At 39.8% G+C, this 25493-nt stretch overlaps 1 long non-coding RNA gene across 2 annotated transcripts in view; it reads left to right on the top strand.

The window, feature by feature from the left end:
- LOC134423052 (uncharacterized) overlaps positions 1-25493 on the top strand; it is a 261702-nt gene that overhangs the window by 147160 nt on the left and 89049 nt on the right. For both annotated transcript variants that reach the window (XR_010028994.1, XR_010028995.1), the window contains exons 27-28: positions 5865-5980; positions 7476-7611. This is a non-coding gene — a long non-coding RNA (uncharacterized LOC134423052). The remainder of the gene's footprint in view (positions 1-5864; positions 5981-7475; positions 7612-25493) is intronic.

Raw genomic sequence — 25493 nt, 5'->3', positions numbered from 1 at the left:
CTGAAGCAGTGGCTAGGATAATACGAATGCTGGGTATCTGCTTGGAGATGCAGCAGTCACAGACAGTTTGAAGGAACAAAAATTCAAAATGGAAAAGATGTGACCTTGATGCGTTTTAAACTCAGTGAAAGCAAATGTGCTTAGATTTCCTGGGAAAAAGATGCTATTGGAAATTCTGTGTAAGTGTAAATATATGAAAGCCAAAGGAGGTAAAGTTTTTCCTAATTAGGATAATTAAAAAGAAAAGCAGTCAGCAGGCTGAATGCCAGACACAGAGCACCACAGCTCCTTTGCTAAAGCGGGAGCAGATGTATTCATGGAGTGATGTGTCCTGCTCTTTTTCTCTCTTCTGGCACCCTGGTTGCCCTCCCTGGGCAAAACCTCTGCACTCCAGATGGTGTAATCCAGCTTAGGTTGTACAGCATTGCCGGTCAAGATTATGACATTTCCCCTTTGACATTTCCCCTTCTTCCTAATTTTAAAGTGACAAAAAACACGTCAGTCTTACTGTGGCTCAGCTCACCCATCATCTCCAGTTCCCCAAAAATCTCTCTGGGAAATTTAGGTGCTTTCCAGCTCTATGAAGTAGGTCCACAGGGTTTGCAGCATTAAATCCAGATCACAATGTTAAAGTTACATAGAGGGGACAAATATGCCTATTCTAGATAAGCCTGCAAAATTAGATCAACTGTCAAAAAATTGTTTTGTCCTGAAGAGAGATGGCAGAAAGGCAGAGCACCTTTTAGGACCACTTGGGAGCCCTTTATGTGGGTTCTGGCCATTCAGTCTTCAATAAAAAATGAATGCTAACCATGGCAACCACATCAGCCCCCTTTGAGAGAGCCACTGCTTGAATGAAGATGGGCGCTCACTGAAGAAAGCCTAACAAACACATGTAGACCTTTTACAGAGCTGTTCAAGAAAACAATCTCACTTGAAGAAGCAGACATAATTTCCCAGGAAGCGTGTAAGAGGTAATGCAATGTGCTGCTAGCTTTCCCTGCCTCTGCTGCCTGCCTGCTCCTGGGAATTGCTGTTATTTGGGTGGTACAGGGGGTACAGAAATGGCAAAGGTGTGGGCCTGCTACCTGCACCGCTGTGAGGGCTCGCTGCCCAAAATATTTTGGATCCTTGCCCATTAAAGCTTCCCCCAAAGTCCACACATGCCCATTGAGTCACTGTTTTCCTGAAATCTTATGCCTGGTAGGTATTTTCCTGAAGTGCACCCTTTTTCTTTAATCCCTGCTTAATCTTACAGAAAGATGCAATTTTGTAACATCTCTGCCTTGGGAAGTCTCATGGATGTTCAACAAACTCTTCTGTGGCTCTTTATTCATGTGCCCCAAGAGCAGATTGGGGTCCCCTCCCCTGTCTGCAGGTTTGGATATAAAATACTAATAGATCAACCTTCTGGAAAGAGAATGCTTTGATTTGTAAAACTGGAGAGAAAATGTTTATCTGGGCAGTATTAGATTAGTCACAGATTAATTACAATTGAAAAGTATAATTCATCTGTAATAAGAGTGAATTCTTCACTCAAGATTCATAGCAAAATAACATTATTTTTCAAATAGAAGTAATTTAAATGGAAGTAAGACCTTCTAATGCCACCATCTGTACAAGTAAATTACTTTCAAAGTAATTAAATATGCATATCTGGGCTGTGTACTGTACTGATGAACCAAGTTTTATGGAAGCAATATGCTTAAAAATCCCTTAGGTATTAAAGATGAAGAACCCATGGCATTTTGCATTCATATAACCATGAATAAGAAAAAATATTTTCTCTGCTGCATAATTTCGGGGAATATATTTTTATTAACTTTTCCAGGTTAATTAATACTTTTGCCAAATAGCAAATACGATCATCATATTTATTAGTCTGACATTTCACAGGGACTTAAAGCTCTATAAGAAGTTTCAGCATTGTGTGCGCCTGAATTTATGATTGTGACACAGTCACTCATCTTCTGCAGATTCCCAGGAAGCAGAGCAGTGCAGTGAAACCGAAATCATTATGTTGACTGAATTCATTACTGCCGGACTTGTCCCTCCATGAAATAGCACTGCTCAGCCAATTGGGATTCATGGTCACAGCCCTTCATGGGATCATCAGGGTTTATAGTCCATAACAAATACAAATACAGCCAGGAACAATAACAGTCTGATACACCTGATCTATTACCCCACCTTGTGAGACTGTCGCGGGCGCCAGAGGCAGTGACGGGCCGCGTGTTTTCCCTTGTGCGGATGGATGGCACAGTCCTGTGGAAGCAGAGGCTGGGCCTCAGAACACAGCACTGGCAGCATGCTCTTCAGTGACTAAAGCCCATCTTTGTGCTGGCAACACAATGTTCGTGACTGGTGTGTAGGGGAGCTTTGAATATTTGCTGGAAGCATCTGAACACTGCAGAAATTCTTGGTTAAAGAAATACCTGAAGTCAGTTGTGTGGAGCGCTTCAGAAGTCTGAAATCCCAGCTCAACCCTGTCAAAGCAGCAAATAGAGCTGTCTACATGCTACCAAAATGCAAGAGCATATTCAAGCATAAAGACACACAGTCGGCACAATCTCTCTTTGCAAGTCAGCCACTGCATTCTGCGTGTGATGTGTGTTTTACGTCAATGTAACATTGCTTATAAAATGTGCAGAGGTTCCCTGACATCAAGTGATTTAGTCTACCTGCAGCACTTTCACAGTTATCTCCTCAGATTAATTGCAGGACTTTGACAACAGGGGACGACAATAGATCAATTCTTCCTGCACCCCAAATGTGAAATAAGAAATGGTGGCCTGAAACACAGAAAAGAAACGATGAAAGCATCATTTCTCTACTCTCCCTGTGCTAAAACGCGTGAACTAATATGTTATGTCCACCCTTTGGGACCTGCCTATGTGTGTTTTAGATCATGCTTTGTGATAGATGGAGGTGGAGTATATGTAGCCAAGAGGAGAACCATTAGAAAGGTTTTAATATGGGAGGTATTGAAGCTTGGATGCCGTGAGTTCTCATCTAGCATAAAGCAGTAATTTGGTGTCAGGTTCAGCTGCATCCACTCTAATCATGCACAAATATGATGCTGGAGGTAGCCTGCATGAGTTTTCTTAAATTCCTTTCGTGTATCTTGTCACCTTTGTCTCTTCTGTCCCTGAACCTCAGTTCATGCCCAGTCTGCAAACCCCAGCCTCTGCAACATACTCTGCTTTCAGCAATTCATTTTCTGTCCCTACCACTGGAAGACAAGACTTCTAGAAGATTTTCTATGAGGGTTGATGTTGAAAGAGAACAAAAGGAGGAATTTAGGTGTGATTGTGCTGAGCGAATCCTTGACAAAGGGGCTTTTGGCTCTGTGGGCCAGCTCCTATCAGGGCTGCATATGAAAGACTTTTATAGTACTCCTGAGAAGGCCTGATTTTCAGGTCAGGGTCTGACCTGTAACAGACAATATTTACATAATGCTTATTGCTTTTGGGCAGCAAATTGCTTTTGGGAATTTAGGAATTATAGCAAAATGCAAAAGAAACTCTGCATGGCCAAAAAGAAACAATTTAAATGTGACTCACTTCAGCTTCTGAATGTGGCCACTTTGCCATGGCAAAGTCCATGTTTATGCTAAAAACATTCTTACACTAGCATTATTAGCATAATGTGACACATTTCCCAATAATTTGAAAGTGAATCTTCCATGTGTTTGAAAATGACAAGGCAGGACAAGAACATTAAAATCATCTTTTCCTCCTGTGTAAGAGTGACTTGTGTTCAGTATGTCTCCAATTCGCACAGAGGCTGGAGCATTATTTTTCACACCCTTTTCTCCCCATTTAGCTTCTAGTTACTTAGACAAAATTGAGAGAACTTTTTTACTTGCCATGCTTTTAAAGCTTTAAAAGCTTTTGCTGAAAAGGTACCTATTTTCTTATCACTTTTTTTTTTCTTTCTCTAGAAAAGGGCTTAATTTGAAGTTCTTTTTTGGCAGCTGTATTTCATTGTGATGCATTATGTCAGGGCACATCAGTCACATGAAGATTTATGGAAAAAAACATACCCTTTTTAGATGTCCCTCTCTGCAGCCCTCTTCAAAACACAGTGTTTTTTTCAAGAAATTCAACAGAAACTATCAACAGTGGTATGATTCTTGAAACATTTTGAGTGTAATGGCTTCATCTTACTCAATTATATAAATGTCGCTTAAAGAACGAATACAGAAATTAGTAATTCTAAAAAAATTTTAGTGAACTTAGTAATTCTAAAAAAAATTGACCATTTTCACCTATTTGTGATGTTTACTTTTTAGTGTTGAGCAAGGGCTTCTCTTCTTTGTAACCAAGATAATCCTATGCTGTTCCTTATTTTACCATTAAATGAAATACATTCTGAATTCAGATGAAAATGAGTGACCTTGATGAAAGTGGGCTTCAGGTGTCGCACACTAAGCATTGTACGTTTTTCTTTGCTCTGATCCTCCAGCACACATAAGATTTCACCTCTTCACCTTTGAACAAGATTGCACTAACTTTGATCTTTTCAATTTTGTTCAACTCCAGGAAAGGAACAGCTACTTGAAACATGTTATCATTTAGAGTTTCAGAGGTTCTTTAAAAAAAAAGAAAAAAAAAAAAAGGAAAAAAAAGGAGGGGAAAGGAAAAAAAAAAACCTTGAAAGCATGAACTAAAAGCTGTAGATTTTTATCTTGAGCATCAGCTTTGTAGGTAGTGTGTAATGGTTTAATGTCAAAAACTGTCTCCACATAGAACAAAACAAAATACAGATTTTAAAAGCACACAGAATTATTAAATACAAATCTCATTTTTGGCAAGCATTTTTCTGCAGTAGTGATGTGGGTATCCTATCCCAGGTCAAAGCATAAGCTTTGTGTTCTTGCTCCTTTGCCTATGACCTAAACATATTATTTGAGCCTCTGTACTTATGTGATACTAATTCATGGTACTGACAGTTAATCTATTTTTATAACTGTTATTATCTGAGCAAAATAAGGTTCTTCATTTTCTCTTCAAGTCTGAGAGCATCTAACAGTGGGGAGCAAAGTTAAAAGTATGATATTTTCAAGATCTTACATGGTTTAGCAATATTCTTAAAATGATTATCACCATATGCCAACATGGTAGTTATTTTGCTGTTATTTCAGTATTATTTGGGTTTATTTAGAGTTTTTTTTGCTATTACAAGACAGATTTTTCACCCAAATACTTAAAAATTTTAAATCACAGAGCACTAGTGTACCAGCCCCAATGAGGCTTTAAAGTCCTAGGAAGTTTAATCAAAATTCTTAATGATTACTAAAAGTTTACATTTTTTTCCCATTGGCTCCTCTTTATTCTTGCCTAGTTTACTCAGATGTGCATTATTTCATCCCTGTCTTCTCTGCTGAGACTGCAGTTGTTTAGGGAGGCTCATGATAAGTAGCTCTTTGTGTCCATCCTCTTGCTTTATTTTGAGGTTTGCTTTGCACAACAGTACAAACGGGGGCAGTTTCTCCCTTCTTGGATGTGATGCTTATTGAATTTGTTTCCATTAACAAGCTGTTGGAAACAAGTTAATGCCACATTAATTTACTCTTACATCTGATTTGTCCTGCCTATTCTAAGGGTTGCTTAGACAACAGATCATCCCCTAAATATCTCATAAAAGGTCTGAATTCCACTCTCTGCAAAAGTGGAATTATGATTAATAATTTATACCACATTAAAACACTAATGACAAAAGACATAAAAAAGATATTGGTGTGCAGGTGAAATTATTGGCAGAGCTAATCTCTGCAGAGATCCTTGACATGGTTACTCGGAGGGACTAAGTAATATATTGCTATTCATCAGCTGTTTATCCATTTTTCTTTTTCTTCACAGTTTCCTAGGTGTCAGACAATCCTGGAACCAAGAACCTCTGAGAACATTTCATCCTCTGGTTTCCCTGAAACTTTCAGTTACACCCTGAAGTTACTGGAATCCACGTTCTGTTCAAGGTATTTGCCTCCCCACTCCTCTTCAAGAGCCTTTGATCTGTTGTGAACTGAAGGTTCATTGAGACTTTCATTTGTTACTTTTCATAGCTCTGATTTCTTGAGGTTAATCAGATATCTTATTTGGAGCTGTACTTGATTTTTTGGCCTCCCCATGACATGCCTTTTGCAGGTGAGCCCCATTTCCAAGCAACTTCTGTAATAGCCAGTGCCTCATGTCACCACTTGGCTGCCACCTACTCAGACGTCTCTGTGGGAGGTTTGTGGTGAAGCCACGTGGGCTCTTGGGTCCTACAGGACGTTGGCAGGTGTAGCAGAAAACTTCAGGTTCTCTAGTGACGATGGGGTTAGCACCAGTGTAAAATCAAAGTGGAAATGCCCTAAAGCAGTAGTACTGAAAGAGAGATTAGTCACTGCCAGTTATGGGGAGAAAATATGACAGCCTGTGAGAGCTGATCCTTTTAGTGTTGCCCAGGTACCCAGCAGTGCAGTGTGTGGTGAGAAATTACCTGTGAGTGAGACAGGCTATTGCTTACAGCCTTCAGGGCCAAGAAAATCCGCTCATACCCCAGTGTCTGCTGGCTGTAGTTCCAGGCTCTCTCAGTGTCACAGGAGCAACCTGTCTGTAGTTTCCTTCTCCAGACAGTTTGCTGCTGCCAGGAAGCACGCCCAGGAAGCACTGACATTTCCCAAGCACTCAAGCAATAAGCATGGCTAACAAACTCATAGATTTGTGACGGTTTGAGGTAGATGTCCCCATCCAGGTTTAGTGGCATCATTCTGCTCCACTTAAATGCTTCCATTTTCCTAATTTTTCCAGGAAAAAGTGCAATCCCCAAATTTCAATCGTCAAATCAAAGATTTCTCATTGCAGAACAACACAAAAATTTTTAAGCAATACATTTTAATTTCAATTTTCTTGAGTCCATGCATAACAAAATGATTGCGGTATATAGGACAATAGCTATCTTAAACTATTGTCTAGATAGATTTTCTTTTAGAGTAGTTGGTAGTTGAAAGCTATCCTTATTGCACCGAGGGAGTAAAATCCACACTTGTTAGACTCTTATTTCATCCTCTTTCCTTTGGTCTCACCTTTTTGGCCCTGCTAACTTTCATGTCCATAATGAACTCCATTTAGCTTCCCAGCAGCAGGACCTTGTCTTTGTTAATCACTGACCCAGCGGCATGAAGCTGCATAGGAGAGCAGGTTATTTTTTTTTTCTTGGATTTTCTCTACTTCCTTCAGCAGTTGTAACTTCTAAGAAACTGCAGAACAAACAAGTATAAAAGATCAGGAAGATGGCCTGAAAAAAAATAATGTTTAAAAGATGTTTCATTGTACTCAGTTCTCCAGTAGCTGCCAGCTACAGACTGATGGCTGAAATCTTAGAAGTTGTTAATGAGATTAGGTCTTTGGCAACTGATTGCTTAATGCTGTCTTCTCATTGAGTGGTATCATGTTTGTGGGTTTTTTACTTTTTTTCTTTTTTTTCAGTGACCATATATAAACTTGTCATGGAGATCAGCTGAGACCTCATGGCAGAAATCTCGTTTGAAACAACTGGAAATTACTTTACCTTGGTTCAAGCCACAGCACAACAGATACTTTCTCCTCCTTCTCCAGCCCTGCTGTGAGTCAAAGGCATTTTCTGGGCTGCAACTTTCCTGTGCTGAATGACCTTGAGCCTCTTGCTGTTGCCCTGTCTTGGCTTGGCTCAGCATGTGCATCCCTTGCTCTTTTAAATATGCCTGCATGCTCACCTTTGCTGTCTTCCTTTTTCTCCACTGCTGAAGGTATTGGTCCTTTGTCAGGCTTTGAGACTCGCACGTGTTAGCTCATAAATGCCTATAGCGATTCTCCATGCTTTTGACAGCAAGGATTTTTTCACCTTATTAAAAGAATGTTGGTATTGTCAAACGCATAGTACTTGCCTACTAGTATGTTTCCTTTCTGCCCATGCTTGCAGAGCAAGGGAAAATTAGGTGAAAAAGTAGAGTAGTAGCATTTTATACTTGTTTTGCTGGGACATAAATTTGCAGATCTGTGAAGCGGGGGAGAATCAGCGCACCGTGACTCACAGCCCAAGCACAGCACAGTGGGAAGAGCCCAGCTTGGGTTGTGTGTATCCTTTACTAACAGGGAAAGCTGAAATGCTAATTGACGTTGCAATCTGCTTCAGGTCAGGTAAAGGCCATCAGACCCCTGCAAACGCTTAATCCTTCCCATGGAAGCTTTATGGGATTCCCAAGGATCCTACAAAAATAGCCTTTATGTTTGTTTACATGGAGAATCTCTGCAGGAAGCAGAGCTAGCAGAGTGGTGGTGGGGAGGCTCGGGGATGGCAGTGGTGTCAGAGGGATGGTGAGGCTGGGCAGAGTCATCACCCTTTGCTCTTTTTTTAATGTTAAACAACATGTAAATACTCCTGTAAAACAAAGGAGCCACTCTTTGCTACCAATCATTTCTGACATCTTCAGCCTCCTTGTAAAAGGCTGCGTCAGCTTTTCCCAGAGACGAGCACTAGGATAGATTCAAGCACAAGCTGAATGTAACAGGGTGTAAGATGGGGTAGATGCAATACTGAGCACTGTGTAACTTCCAAACAGTGTGATGAAGCCAGTCCATACCTTCAGCAAGGTACTCTAGCACAAGCATGACCTAAAAGTATGTCTTGCTGAAATACAGGGGCTGTGTTACACATACTGTACATGCTGAAGTGTTCTGCTGGGTCGAGGCCAGGATGTTCAGCACTGTGCAGGCTTAGCCCTTCCAGATGTCTCCAAAGATAAAATGGAAAGAAAGTGACAGTCAGTCCCAGTCACGTGGAACACAACCCGGTTTTAAAAGGCTACTTTTGATAATTAGGTATTTTGTGTACTGTGGCAAGATGTGAATTACAAAACCCCTAATAATAATGTAGTTCAGTCAGGGTAGCCTTGAAATTAGACCCCTAGCAGAGAGGTTGCACTGTATAATGATAGTACAGTACCATTTGTTTCAACACATTTAGCACTTCAGAATGGGATTTTTTGTTAAACACCAGATGTTCTGGTGACCCGAGTGCTGACTCTAAGAGAATACACAATAGAATAGTGCATCAAGGTCAATGGCACAAATTAATCTGTATTATCATGCTGTCATATTGTACTGTATGCCCCATATGAGCAAGATCTATGGCTGGTTCCTTCTTTACGTGCAACTGTATGGGGTGTTGCATACACAGATTTAGAGTTTCCCAAGCCTTTAAACCCCCCTGAAAGAAATCTGATTCTTGCTTTGATAGTTTAAATTGTAAATGTGACATTCTTACAGCGGGTGAGGGCTGTGTGGGTATGTGACTGTAATCTCACAGAACCAGAGAGATGTGCAGGAGCACAGTGAGAATTACATCTCTTAATTGTAAATTCTGCCTTTAAGGACTTCAAAATAATAACCTAGGTAGCTTGGTTGTCTGCATTTTTCCTTTGACTTAACAATGTGATAAGGCACAAATGAATAATTGTTTACAAAATTTTAAATGATAGTTTATCTGCAGTAGATACTTCTGTCTCCATGAGTCCCCCATATTCCTTCTCCCTGCCCTGTGACTTCTAAGCTATTGCTGCAAGATGGCAGGATGTCAATGCCCCCCAGATTGAACCTGTGATTTGTTTTTCTTTGATTTATGGGCTTGTAGTCAATAAACTTTATAAAGGAAAGTATCAGACTGAGCAATCAATCAAAGATAAGCAGATTCTTGTCCTTTAAAAGCATTTCACCCCAGTAAGCAAGGGTCTCATTCATCTTTCACAACCATTCTTGCAGCTTTCAGCTGAGAAAGGACTTGCTGCTGACTACATTCCCTTCTGCTGAAAACTCCCCTGTTCTGAGCTGAGATTTTTAAAATTCATTGCAGCAGTACATTTCCTTCCCATGTTTTTTCTATCTCTAAAAGGGCAAATTGCATGTTGTTACTAAAGGTAAATCTCCTTGCTGTGTAGAAGAAAAAAGGTTCATGTTTTTAAGTGTGAGAGGCATGGACTATTGTTTTACAGAAACAGTATTCATTTTCTTTGTTATTTTACAAAACAAAACATAAAAACAGGTTCCCATTTGTTTTTTATTAGTATCTGAATTTCATTTTGAGTAAGGCAAATGTTATCCTGCATGTTTTGCTTCTCTGAAGCACAGATGGTGTGCATATGCAGATTGGTGATTTTTTAATCAAAACAGTGACACTTGGGAATATATGTAAGTATTGTAATAATGCATTAGTCAGGAGTGATGTTGTAACACACTGAGATCATACACATAAATCTAAGACACCATGTCTAGACACCCCAGGGAAGATGGCATGCCATGGGTTAGAGCAAGCATTAAGGAAGTGCAATATTTCAAATATGATGGGAAAATAATGCAATTTGCAGACTTTAATAAAACCATTGGGGAATTAATTTTACTAAGCATACACTCTCTCCAAAAAACATCGATGTTTCTACATTTGCTTCATAGATAATCAGAAGGCGAGACACTGTACCTGCTGTCTCAGGCATAAGCACAGTACGGTATCTATGAATTGTGCTGTACCTTTAATATGCTGAATATGAAAATAATCCCTTTATAGTGCTTTAGTAGTACAAAACTGCCTTATGCAAACAATGCACAGGCAGCATAAACCTTGGAGATTCAGAATTTGAAGAGCTTTTAAATTAATCTCATAAGTGTTGATTTGGGCATGCTCAGGGAGTGCGCTCAGCTGTAAAACTTGACTGACCTAACCCTCCCAGTTTTAATTATTAGCTTTTTGATTATCAAATATTAAATGAAGAGGTGCAATTTATGACTTTTGCATGTATAATTTTCCTTTCTCACTAAAGGTTTTCTAAATTTTATTTAAAGAATCCTTGCTGTCTTTGGCTGATTTTTGTTATCTGTTCTCTTGTATAGCTCTTGGTATATAATTTTAATCAGCCAACCACTTTTTAAATTTTTGCCAGCTGATAACTATTCACAAGCAAGTAACTTGCAATACTATGCCAGGAATGTTGTGATAAAAATGTCAGTTTAAACCTGGCCAGGGATGACAATCATAACTATTTCCAAGTGAAAAACTTGAACAGAATATATAACACAATAGCACTTGTTACTTTCTGCTAGTGTAGTACATGCAGGAACTTTAGAGGTTCCCATAATGATAACCTTCAGAGTCAAAACCCCACTTCAAAATTGGCTGCATTGGTGACTCCATCAACCTCATCATCTCTTGTCATCTGAAAGGCTAATAGTAAAAAATCTTCAATACAGCTGAACATTTTCAATTAAAATATCATCAACTCAAATGCTAGCTGTAATCAGTCCAGTAAATTCGGCAGCTATAGAAGTCAGTGAATGAGGGAACTCAGGTTTTGCCAATAGTGACCATGGGTTATATCCTGACCAACTGAACTCTGTTTCAGAAAACTAGGTGCATATGTTACCGTGGAATAAACCCAAGCAATTTGGTATTTGCTGTCCCCTCATCTGTCTTTTCCTCTCTGGACTATAAAGACACTCATCCAGAATCCTTTATTAGGACAGTAATGCAGTGGGAAGATATTTGAAATCAAAACCTGAAACATGATGGGTTGGGACGTAAGCAATACTTGGAAGTTGTCAGGAGATTTTTGGAAAAGGTGAGTTCACAGATTTGGGAGCAATATGGTGTAGTTGCAGTGTTGTGAGGCTTCTCTGCACACAGCCCACCTCCTTCTTCAGAAAATTGTAAACCACCTCTTGTATTCAGCTTTTCCCATTTTAAAGTAGATTTAACCTTCTAGGATGTTCAGGAAATGTGAATGGGCTTCAGGGCTTGTGCAGGGGTATAAATACGTCTGCAAAATAATAATAACGAGCAGCTTTCATGAATCTCCATGGAGATTTCTTCTCTTTGAGTATCTTCCAAGGTCTTTGCCACAGTCAGGGCACAATATCTCTGGCTTTAGACCAATCTTCCTGTTGCCCTTTTCCTTTTCCCATCTAGCTAGTGCTACACAAATATTACTAGTGTATATTATAGTTATTATATATTTGTTTACACAGTCTTCATTTTTCTTTCTCTTTCCTTCATATTCTCTTACTCTGAAACTTGATGTTTGTTAAATTTCTGTTTCCACCAGCACTTCATCTGTGTTAATTTTTGTCATCCTTCATATTACAGTATTACATCCTTCATTCTTCGTATTACAGTCTACCCAGTACCACATAAAAATGCACTAATGTTTTAATTTCAAGATGGTGTTGCTAATATCAGTTCTTGTGAATGAAATGTATTACAGTCAGGTTGAATAAATATAATCCTTACTGTTTGCTAGACGAGAACTCAAATCCTGGATTCTTCTATTCTGTAGAAGCTGCTGCAGTTTACTTTTAGCATTTTCCCCCTATTAGATGGATCTTTGCTCTACTTCTTGGTACATAGGAAGAGGTTCCATTTTTCTCTATAACTCCTGGCTGCATCCCACTATGGCTGATCTTCAGCAGCACACTTGCACTGCTCCTCCTCCTCATGGACATCCACAGCGGAGAGAACGGGGTGAGGAAGGTGGGCTTACCTTCTCTCCTGGTGCATATCCACGTGTGGTTTGGATCAAAACATGCTATAGATCTAGTTCTCCAGCTGTGGGGGTGTAAGCGATGGCCCTGTTGTTGGACTGGGCTCAGCAGAGGGTCGGCCATGGTTGGAGATGGGGTGTGATGGGGACGGTGGCTCCTGGTGCCTCCCTGCCGTGAGTGCACAGCCTTCCCTGCACAGTCTGAGATGGTCATTTAACCTGGCCAGGGAGAGCAGCTTGTCATCCTGCAGGAATGTCAGACGCTAGACAGACCACTTTAACCTTGCTTAACCTTTCGCTGTGCTCCTCAGCTAATGAGATGAATGAGAGTTTTATTGGTGCTTCTTGACCTAGATCTTTTACATGACAGTTCCATGTATCTGAGCAGCCTAATGCCTTGTGTTTTGTAAATCAGTATAGCCTTATCTATTTTTTTAAAAGCTAGAAATGTTTATTTTAGGCCTAGTATCATATCCTATAAATAATATTGATATTGTTTAGCCTGAAAAACTATTTAATTTTGAATTGGCTCACCTTGTTAGTCAAATACAGTTCTTGGGTAAGTCCAAGCATGATTCTCATTACTTTTATCCCTATGGTGTTTGCAAACCTGGTGTCAATAAATTGCAAATGGGATCTCCTCTGCATAAACCACATCTTAGTTTTCAATTTATGGAAGTTTTTCAGACTCTGAGATTTAATGGGCAAACACAAGAAAGCAGTTATAGCAGATTGCACAGCCTCAAATAATGCAAATGTTATAGGACAGTGATGGGAATGTGCAACATTAAGCCAGCCTTTCATGGTGTTATGTGAATTGCACTGGCTCAGCTAAAATGGAAAACTTAAACATTTATTTTATATTTACATCTTCAACACACACTTTTCCTAGTTATTATTTTATTTCTGTCCTTCCATCCTTGCCATCCTTCCATCGATTGAAGTATAAATACTCTCATTGCCATTTGTGATGTTGTGAAATGAAAATTTCAAGGCAAGAGAACAAAATATTGTTATTCAGGGTTAGGGTCATTGCTCCATCTGTTGTCTGCTGTGTTTGACACAAGCAGTATTGTACTGCATGTACAACTAGAAAGGACCTGTACAGTGATGTTTCTTACAGGTGCTTCAGACGCTCCTGAAGGCTTTTTTGAACACAACTTCTGACATTTCCTCCCCATGTGTTCAAGATTTCTGTACCAGTACATTCTCAGTTTCTATTCTGAATTAAAATGAATTCCTGTCTATTTACATGCTTGATGTAAGTAAACAAAATTTCCAAGACCGAGTCAAATGAGACAGTATATTAAAATGCATTTCTCATTGTCCAATTCTGTGATAAGATTCTTATACAAGCCTTTGGATTGCAGGGTAAATAGATACCCATTTGATCTGTTCATGTATAAGACACAAAATCTGATTCAATTTTCCTTTCATAATAAATGTTTGACACTTTAGGTACCAAATAGATGATACAAAGGTTGACTCTGAAAGTACAGGCTGAATTCATATACAAATGCAGGCATGATAATGATTTTCAGGCTCATTTTTTATGTTAGCATTACACAAATGCAACCAAGGAAGTGATTAATACATTTCTCTGTTGAACTTCTGAGACATTAGTTTGTGTATTATTACTCGCAACTAGCTTTTCAATTTTACTGTTATTTGCCTTTCTCACTTGGTAAGGACAAAGTATCAGATTGATGATTTACATTTTATATGGGAAAAAATAGGAACTGCAAGAAGGTTGGTCTGTGAATTTTTATAGAAACATCAGAGAAGCTAAACAGCTTTAGCTCTTTAGTTCCAGAAATTAATGTATAATATTGTTTTCCAAAACCACAGCATCATCTCATGGCATTAAAAATGACTGTGGGAAAAGCACATAAGTCTATTTTGTATTAAAATGAAGCAGAAAGTATTAATTCCTGCTTCCAAGATGCCCATGTGAATTTGTGATAGGTGTCTAAATGCGGAGGTAAGTAATAAGCAGGTATTGACTTCTATTGAGATCAGTATCGAGATTTGTTGACCCAAAGAGGTTACAATTGACTGAAGAGTGGGGCAGTAAATCTTGTTATTGAACAAAAAGCTGAAGTCAATATATGTATTATTATAAACCTTTTTCTTTTGGAAGAGATAATAAGGGTTGAGTGGTTTAAGGCTTTAGATTTATACGGCCATGATAGCATACAGTTCTTTTATGTAGTCACACGAGGAAAATGCCTGGAGGGAGGTTGTGGGGGATTTTTTGGTGGGTTTTTTTTTGTTTGGTTGGGAGGTTTTTTGATTTTTTTTTTTTTTTGTGTGTGTGTGCCTTTTTAAAATTTTTATTTATTTATTTTTAATACAGATTCACCAATCATGCCAAAGCAGTAAAGCCTGCATCAACTTTCACATCATAAACCCTTATTCTCATTGTTTTATAACTCAGCTATAAAGGTTATTTTCAGATTGAAATTTGGCCTGCAAGCTCTTTGGCTAAGAATCATTTTTTCCCCAGAAGGGTGAAAGGAATAAAGATGATCTATTGAACTATTTATTGAATTTTAGAGGAGCACAGAAAATACGTGTTGTGATTTTTATATAATTCAAGATTTAGATTGTATTCCTTATTGAATATTATTTTCTGCATAAAGCTAGGATTTACTTGATCATAAAGGTGGTGGCTGAAAATGTTCTTTCAGTGGTTTAAAACACTTGCTAATATTAATCCATGCCTTGTATTGTAAACAAGTATGATTTTTATGATTTTTATATTTTAGTCCGTTCTATTATGCTCTGGTCAGTACATTATATTTTAGGTTATTGATTGAAAAAATAAAGAGGAGACAGAGCATAGAAGTAAAGAGAAATCCATCCATCTGAAGACATTAAACTTATAAATTAAAATCACATACATTCTATAGTGAGTGACTGACTGAAGAAATAGATGTTGAATTGCAGTTTTATAACATTTATATCTGTTAGTATCTAGACTGCCAGTAGAAATGATCCTTCAGTAACTCAGAAATCCTCTAATAAAAATAATTTGTTGCTTTCCATTGCAGAAACCATCTGCCTCCTTCCTTAGTTCACAAGACCCTCTTATGTTTCTCTAGGATTCAGGAACTTGTACTAATTTAGGAGACTCACTGAATCTCTTTAGCAGCACAGGCTATGATGAATGCATCAAACATCTTCTCCGCTCTTTGCACTGTCTTGCTGTGAATGTGAGAACAAACCCCACGTTGGCACCCTTGTCCTGGAGCCATTTGGTGTCCTGGTGTCAGCGCCCAGGGGCTGCCCCAGGCTGGCAGTGGAGCCCTGGCTGTGCCCAGTGCCCGTGCTGGGCAGCACCCTGCTCTTCCTTCTGCACAGGGCAGAGAGGAGCAACCACCCCAGCCAAACCCTGGGTCCCAGCTCTGCTCTGCGGCCTGGGGAGGTTCTCCCTGCTGCTGACCCTCAATTCAGTTCCCTTCTGTGCTCCCAGCCTGGTGGCATCCCTTGCAGGGGCATTCCGAGCTGGGAATTACTGCACTGTGGCTGATGGCCAGCACCTTTCCCCTCCTTGGAGAAGTTCTGCTGCTGTCTCTGTATACCTTCATAGAAATATCATGGAAATTATCTGCTCTTTTGTCAGACCTCAGTATGGTAAAAGAGACCTTGAGAAGTGTACATCCCACAAGAGCAGTATTTCCAAATGACCTGCAGAAAAAAAACAGACTTGTTTTGAATTGAATGCTATTTCCTCTCTCTGTTTATGCAGTTTCTGTTCTGGAAATGTGTAGGAGGGAAGGGTAATTGTCTCATCCTCAATTTTGCCCCATTTAAAATATGCAGGCAGATAAGCTCTCTTTCTCTAACTAAAACTGTGTCCTGAGGCCTTAGCTTTCCACAAGGCTGACAATTTCTTTTGGTCCTTTGACTTTTGTCCTTTAAGTAGCAAAGAGTAAAAGTACAGAAAAAACATTTTGTAATCCCTAAATATGTCATAGCTACATTTTCCTTTGTAATGTGGAGTGACCTTTGTGTTTACGGTGCATCAGGAATGCATCTGGCTGGGGATGCTGGTAGTGGCACACAGTGCAGTGGCCTTCCTCCCGGACAGCAGTGACAGCTCAGCTTGCACTCTTACCCAACATGGACATGCAGACTGGGACATTTTTGCTTATTTCATCACAATTAAATAAATTTCTCTGTTTGAGTTGATGTTTGAGTTTAGCTACAGAAGGTTGCTACGAAGAAGTTTGGCTCAAAGTACCTTGGGCTCCAATCACCATCAAACAAATCTATGGATTTTTGTGCTTTTTCTGAGGCTTTTCATTCACTATAAGATAATGTACTTCAACACTGTCTCTACAGTATGTGAAGAAAATTTTTTTTTGTTTCAAAAGCATGCATGTCCCTGGAAGTGTGCTTTGAGACACCACAGCATCTGGCTATGCTTTGCCCACCTTACTGCAGTTTCTGTCTGTAGATGCTGATGCATTTAAATCAGTTGCCATTTCTAAGCTATTATAAAGGCTATTGATGAAAATCTTCTATAGCTACAAAGTGCCCACAGATTTATTCAAACCTACTGAAACTTTATTCATTTCCATTCCCAAGACAGCTTCCAGCCTTCCCCTATGGATATGCATGCTGTTTAATGGCACATGAATTAGCATGTCTGCTTGTTGGCACCAGTGTGGTAATGGTGGCAGTTGCTGATAAAGCTCATTAGATGGAAATAAAGGATCTCAAGTAAGTTAATGGTGAAAAACATCTGAATTTAGTAGGAGTAGATCTGTGAGCATAAAATGAGTGTGTAATATATTGAGCTTCAGCATGGTCAGGCTCTGGCTTGTGGCTTCTTCTTGTGAGGAGATTTTTTTAAATTCAGTTTTTATGTAATTTTATTTTAGAAAATCACATGCTTTTTGGTGTATGAGCTGTCTAAAAAACTTTGCTGGTCTCTATTTAAGATGTGCTTATAGCAAGTGAATTGGAAGCTGGATTTGTGAAGTTGAAGGGCAAATCTATTTATGATGACATCCATTTCCTAAAGCTTGTGCTGGCAAGCTCTGCTGCTTCTGAATGAGATACACCTTTTTGAATATATGCTATTTAAGCACAGTATTGTGAGATAATACAAAAACACATATTCAACCAATAAGCATTGGGCTGAATGCCCCATCTGAAAATGACATCTTCTTTTCCAGTTTGAAAATGTTGCTTCTGCTCTCATTTTCCCATAAATACACTTTGCCTTCTTTGGTCATACTGAACTAATTTTTGTTTGCAATACAAGGTAATATGGTGTCAGAACAGGGCCATGCTTATCTAGAATGTGGTTTTTAGAAGAAACATGCTAGGGTGATGTATATGGGGCTTATTAGTGTTCACAGAGATAGCCAGATCATGATTGATTTGCTCCTTCTGATGATAATTTGCTCCTTCTGATTTTTCACTCTTCAGAAATTAGTGTGTTTAAGCTAGAGATGTGTTGCTCTCACCACTGTTTGCCAGAGTGGGATTAATAGTAGAATGATGCCGAGCCAGACAAACTTAAGTGGTAAAGTTACTTACTTTTTAAAAAGGAGATGGAATTAGTGGGTTATGCGGGTGAAAATCTTTCCAGTATCACAAGCCTTGTAAGCCCAAAGAACGCTTTTATTATAGGCAGTGGGGGATGTTCAAACAATGAGAAGTTGAAGAGCAAAATGTGATTCTAGCTGATTCTTGATCTTGCTGGGGGAGGCAGTGCTTTGATTTCTTTCAGGAAAGCACAGTGCACACCTGTGGTATTATATAAAATATTACATAATTATGAGAATAACACCCTGAATTTTCTCCCTCCAGCTCTGGCCTAGTCCACCTTTAATGAAGCAGCAAGTGTGTGGTGACTTATGTTCAGATCTGTCTTTGTGCCTTAGCTTGCAAAGTGAGTGAATTTATACATGTTGCCCTTGGCATTTATTTTCTGGGGTTGCTTTGCTTATTTCAGGGAGAAAGCCTACTAATGTTCCCTTAAAATAAGTTTACTATTCAGGCCAGATTGTTGCCTTTTCTTTCCTGCCATGCTTGCAGCCTAATTGTATTTAATATCACAGTTCAGGGCTTTCCTCTCTCTGCTCCTTGTCACTCAGAGGTATTTAAAAGAGGATTTAAACCAGCTATTTTTTGTACTTAATCCTTGATCCCTTCTGCCCGCCCCCTGCCCAAGCTTGCTCATTCACTGGAAATAGCAACCTATGTCCACATTTTACTGCTCTAGTTTATAGTAATTTTGTCTTATGCCTTTGGTGTATAAATGATTGTTCAATTCAGACATTCAAAATGAAAGTGAAGTTGCCAGTGGAAACGGGTGACTCATTATACAATGAGTGAGTACAAATAAAAAGGTGCCTGAGTATAATAATCAGAAGATATTGACTTTTGTTGAGGTCAGGATCACAATTTATTAACCCAAGAGATAAATATTGACTGAAACTTTGGGCAGATTTTTTTCCCCCTCTTTTCCTTATAGCTGAGAGAAGACTGTAGAGGATTTACTAAATAACTCCATCTGCCTGCACAGTGAGATGGAGACTTTTGCATTTTGCCTGCAGTTTTATGCTCATCTTTTGTTCTGGCTCTCCCAAGGGCAAAACGATTTATAGCGTATTTTAGAGGAATATTTAAAATCATGCTAATTGCTGTTTCTTTGTCATTAATTCTGCTCTTGACAAGCCAGAATCCTGCTCCTGAAAGCAGGTTTTGCTTCTGAGCACTTCTGCAGATGATCCCAGCCCCAGACTGGCTGTCTGCAGTTTCTTTTCTGTCCTGGCCATTGCCCTGTCTGATGTCTCAGGGATCATTTTTTGTGTGTGTCTAAAAACACCAGGGTACTGAAGCAGCCATCAGACTGATGCCCTTGGGAATGGTGACTTCTTGTGCTGCTGACATTCTGTTCACTCTCTAGAAGGGGCTGTACAATCAAATTATTTGCCAGAGCAGAAGCAGCTCCTTCATTTGGCTGAAATGAGCACCCTGAAAGCTCTATTCTGCTGTCTTTGAAAACCAGGCTTTTCCAGGTTTTCTCCCTTTCTGACTGCTCTGTGCCTTCTAGGGACTACACAGTTTGTGCTGAAGGATATGTTTGGGATTTACGTTTGGCATTTGAGCCTTTTCCGAGCAGGGCACTTACCTGTTTTTCATTCAGTCGCGTTTTTTGTTTGTGCTTACTTGTTGGTTGTTTTTTTTGCTAGTTACATGAGCGGCATTTTGCAGGGTCTGGTCCCTGCCTCAGGAGCCACACGGGTGCAGAGCTCCCACAGGGCTGGCTGGGGACCAAGGGGTGTTGGCTGCCAGGTGCCACCTCACAGCTGCTGCCACCACACCTGGGCAACGATTGGAGCCCTTGTCCTTGCTGTGTTCCAAGCTAAACGAGATGGTGTAGAGAGAATTAATGTGGCTTTCTACTCTTACAGGCTAATTTCTAGATTTGCTTCTTTTCTGTCCTGCCTTTCCTCCCTCTCCTTCTCCTTCCTCAGTCTTTTATTTTGTCAAATAATCTGCTTCTTTTTTGGTGTTCTCATTGCCCATTGTCTTGTGGTTTTGCTTCTGCATCCTCCTTAGAGTAAGATCTTTTTCTGTTCAGAGTCTGATTTACATGAATAATGCCTCAGGATAATCAGGCAGGATTGAATTTTCACACAATTTTAAATACTACAAAAGCTCCAGTGAGCTTTTAGCAGGAGAGGCTGCTTAGTGAGCACTGGAAAAGTGTTCTGAACCTGTTGATAAAATTTATCTGTGAAAAAGGGACTGCAAAGTATTAGTATCAAATTGTTATATCTGGGAGCAAAGTCTTAAATCAAACTTTGTAATCCATGGATTTTGGTGGAAGTGTGGATATCTGCATTGCAAACATAAGCCTACTGAAAATGCCTCCCTACCTCTGCAGAGCCTTCAGAATGGATCTGCAGATTCCTGAGCATTCACGGACCCCAGACTGGAGCTACAGCATAAAATCAGGGTAATGTTCTGGGAGGATCTTCCCTGCTGAAGCTCAGCTTTGCTGAGCTGAGGAACCCGCCCCAAATGGTGACACAGGCTGATTTAAACAGTGCTTAAATCACTCTGTAGTGTTAGAGGCTCTGGTGCTTCTGCTGCACCTTGGAGACTCCAAGTCTGTTCTGCACACTTCTGTGTGTCTGACTTGTGTCTGGTGTAATGCAGCCTGCATGACCCCATCCATGGACTCCCATTACCTCTACCAGTCAGGCCCATAAAACACTTTTGGGCTCAGACCAAAGTAAAAGGGCCAGAGGAAATGGGTTTAAAAGCCTGAGCACATCTCCCAGTGGACATAACAGTCCACATCACACAATTTATATACATAATTTAAAATAATTGGCAACTTTAGGAAGCAAAGCAAAGAGCAAAATGGAGCTACTTTAGCTGATTATTTATGATCGCCTTTTGTCTCAGATGTTTCTGTAAGGAAAATCTTGCCTGTTTGGTAGATCAAATCACTAATGCTGAACCTGAACTACTCTGTTTTCTGCTCTAAATGAGAATCACACATTCACTGTCTATTTAACAAGTGCATTTGTGGTATTTTTAAATTTAAATTTAAATTATTTGTCTCCCTTTATTTCCCAATGCTTAGGTGAAGACTCTGTCCCCAGACTCTGCTACCTCTCTATTGCCCTCTAAGTACTTCATATGAAAGGTCACAGGCTCACAATACTGACTCCTTGCAAAGTTCAACTGGCTCTCTTTTGTAGGCTAAAGCCATTCCCCATCTCTGTAGCAAGGGAGGTCCCCTGGCAGCAAAACAAATGTGGTTAGTTATGTGTGGCATGAACCTCAGCTGCAGTGGGAGCTGAGCTCCGGAAAACATGTAATGGTAATGTATCGAGAATTACAAGGCTAACCCATCAGCCTCTCTCAAGAAATTTAACTCTAAAATGCTTTATTTTGCCTAGGGAAAATCTGTTTGGGTCTATCACCTGGTTTCCAGGAAGGTCCAGCACTCCCCCCCTCCCCTGCCCCTTAGCAGGACGGATGGCATATAAAGGGGTCAAAGAGACTACCAGTGTCGTGCCATAAATCAGTGGTTCAGCTTAGAGGAGAGCCCAAAAGGCTCCTGCTCATCTGGTGTAAACTGACTCATTCTGCTGCAGTCAACAGAGGATCTGACAGCAGCAGATTTGCCTCAAGAGCTTCAGAATTCCCACTTTAGTTTTATCTAACTGGTATTTCAGACATTCTTTCTCCGTTGTCAATGGCAGAGATTGTATTAATATCTTGATAAATATATTTCAACTACTGCTTCACAGAATATCCAAACTTCCCCCCCACCCACAAATAAGATGTTATGTATATGTGATTATAAAAATACCAGTAGCCAATTTAGTTTAATTTAAATTTAGATTTTGCCCTAAACAAATACTGATGTGCCCTGTATATTTTTACTGCCAGATCATGATTTACTAACTCCGTTTTGGGGGTTAAAGAGAGTATGACCTTGCCCCACATTAATATTTAAAGATTACCGTGCACATGAAATCGGATGCTGACACAAGTCTCAAAGGACTAAGAGGTTTTTAATCTTTAGAAGAAGCAGTGCCACACTGAAATATGTATTACTACATTCAAAACAGAGCATGTAACAAATGTCCCACTAGCAGGCATCAGAGACTGCAAATTTCATTCAGTGTAATATGGTCCACAAATACCAACTTGTTTCCAGAAGGGAAATTGCAATGCCACTAAGGCTGATGCTTGACACCATAGCAAAGGCCAGCAGATACAGCAGTAAAAGAGTTTGCCATCCAGTTCTAAATGCAGGGGCCATTTAGTGCCCTTTTCAAGGCAATACATAGATTTTACTCTTTCAAAAAGGTGAAAGTTTATGTACATTTCTTTTCAAATGCAATTTAGAACAGTTTAGGAACCATGTGATTCTTTGGTTTTTTTGTGTGTTAGCATAAGCCTAACACATTAAAACCTCCTGATTTTCTTTTAATGCAGTAAAAAAGAAAGCCAGAGCTGTTTTAATAGAAAACAGAAACATCTGATATTTAAGATAAATGAATAATTTGATGCCTTTTTTAAGAGCACAGTTATTTTCTTTAAAAAAATTCAAGCTTAGCCTATCAGCATTTTTAACACGTCTTTCTACTGCACCCAAGCTTCAAACAAAAATATGAACTAGCAAGCTGCAGAAGAGTCTAATTAGTTTCTCATTGCATTTTGTGTGTGCTCAATTTGTATGAAAATGCTGTAGGTGAGGTCTCTGATTACAATAGTCCTGTGTTTTGATAACATCATACAGATGTTACAGGACTTGAAGAATCATGACTGAAGGCTCTATCCAGTCTTCTTTTTGGCGAGTGACAGAGGTGGCAGACTGCCACTCCTGGTCTCTTGTCATAATTCTGGCAGGTAGTTGCAGACTGGTGCCTCTGGGAGCTTGCTATGGTGCTGCCAGGGAGCACTGGTCCGGTTTGGAGATAATTCAACCAAAAGTTAGATAGATGTAGAAGAATTTGGGTACTAGAGGTTTCCAGCCCTGAGGAATTAGGAGCCTGTGAATGTGCGTGTTCATTTCCCAGATCATCAGCTGAGGGTCACCACTATGTTTGCTGATGGGGGATGTCCCCACCTCCACCCCTGGCAGTAGTGATTAAAAGGAAAAGGAGCCAGACCTATTGTTTGGAAGTTAGGGAGGCAGTGCTGGAAAATTTGGTGCTAGGAGAGCAAGAGCATCCCTTCCTGGAGAGGCAGCTCTCCTTGCCATGGGGCATTGAAGGCTGACCATCCTCTCCATGTTGGCTGTGCTGTTGATACAGCATTGTTGTAACCTAACCCTCACCTGGACATATCACAAGCAGGGTACGCTTTCTTTGTTCCTTTAAAAGGAAAAAAGGCCTTTTAACCTTCCTTTTCCCTTAGCATGCCTGTCCTAGACCCATCCTCCTTCTGTTTGTGTCCTCCTTCAGCAAGGTCATGGGAGCAGATGCCAGAGAAATGTGCACCTTCTGAGTTGAGTGAGTGTGTAAAAGGGGACGGGAAAAACTGCATGAAGGCTTCTGCTTTCAGTGCTTCCCAAACATGTGGTCTCACTTCAATACATTTGCCAGTCAGCTAATCTATTTCTCTCTAAATTTGGTTGTCTTGTCAGATTTTGTGGGGGCAATATTTATTGGAAGTTTTTTGGTCACTGTAAACACAATTTGATCTATTTTATCCAAAATGAGTGTTTCTCTCTGCATGACTTACTTAGAACTTCATACTGCTAAGTCTCAAAAAAAGAATTTCAGTGAGTCACAAGTGCTGCAGGATGGCATGATGCCCTTCACAGAAATAACAACTACAGATGCATAGGAAAAAAATTAGAATTTGAGAATCTGAAGTTCTTTGCAAAATCTGCAACACTTTTATTATCAGCATTGCTGATAGTACAAATGAGGCTGAAGCAACAGATAAGTGTTCTGGTCCAATGAATTCACCTACTGCTTATGATCCTTCCAGTCATATTTTTAACTGTTTTGGCATTCCCCATTAAATCTCCCTAAACAGTCTTCTTGCTGGTTCAGTGCTCTCGACCAGGAAGCTTGTGAGTTTGTGAGGATTTGTACTTGATCATGAATGATTCATGAAACAAGCTTAGAAAACTAAGTTTAACATCTTATTCAATGCTGAGGAAAAAAAAGAGCATCTTCTCCCATACTCGTAACAACTTGCTAAAAAGGAAGAGTCTCAATGTCTCATTTTAAACACTGAAATTGAGAGCATCTGTTGCCTTTCCAGCTAAACCTCATCTCTACTAAGAAGCAAGAGGAAGCATTTTAATTTACTACTGTAGCTGGTTTTGTTTTTCATTCTGCTGATCCATTTGACCACATCCCAGCAGCAGGCACAGCCGGGCTATTGGGGCACAGCTGACAGCTGGGAGCTGCCCATGTCGGTCACCATTTCTCACTGCCCTTTAACCATGTGTTAGATTTTTCTCTAAAACCTCTGTCTGAGATCAGTTGATCTTTTATATATTTTGCAACTCTTTCTATATGCTCCTTAGGACAACAGAAAGCTTAAACTCCAGGTTGTTATATTCTAGTGCCTCTCCTTCTCCTCTCCCTTGACCTCTCTCTCTGTGCATGGCAGACAGAAGGGTGTGTTTGACACTCATAGCCTGGGAGCACACAGCACCATTTCCTGCCATGCCTATTCCACACAGACCATGTTTGGGTCTTGGTTTTCACACCAGTGAAATGGGGATAATTGTGTTGCTTTGATGTGCTGATAAAAGTGCCTCATGAGAGCTAAATATTTCTTTGTGGAACATGCCATGGCATGTTTGGAAACTCTGTATAGCAAAGGGTAGGTAGACAGCAGAGACATGGATCTGATGCAAAAAAATCAGGAAAAAACAGAAGGACGTCCATGGTTATTCCTTTGCTGTCCTTTGTCTCCTATTCTAGATCTGCAAGAGGATAAGGAACCTTTTCCTCTTCCTTTGCTGAATGAAAAGACCACAACACAGCCTACATCTGGGGACACCTGCTGAGAGAATAAAACACAATAAACATGAGCATGCTATGGTGAGAGACATATTTTGCTTGTACAATAGACATTTTGATCCAGAGTTACAGAAAGTTTAAAGCCATAAATTAAAATCAATTCAAATGGTTTTGTTATTCAATCTGAGGTTTTTTTGTTGTGCTTTGCGGTTTTTTTTAAGCTCGAAAAATTTTGATCTCATGGTTAATAGAATTATGAAAAAGAAGAAAGTACTTCTAAATAAGGTCTTCTAAGGTGTCCCCTGGGACTATGATTTGAAACTGGTCTTGCATTAATTGCAGTTTCTCTGGCTGTTTGTCAGGCCATTGCCATGCTGCGTTAAGGTCTCGATGCTTTTATCTAGCCTTCCCCTATTCCCTGTTTGTTCTTCAGCAAGGATGAGAGGAACCCTTACAGTATGCAA

This window comes from Melospiza melodia, chromosome 11, assembly GCF_035770615.1.
Source record: "Melospiza melodia melodia isolate bMelMel2 chromosome 11, bMelMel2.pri, whole genome shotgun sequence".
NCBI lineage: Eukaryota > Metazoa > Chordata > Aves > Passeriformes > Passerellidae > Melospiza > Melospiza melodia.
Note: the sequence above shows the minus strand (reverse complement) of the source record. Positions and strands in the feature narration are given on the sequence as shown.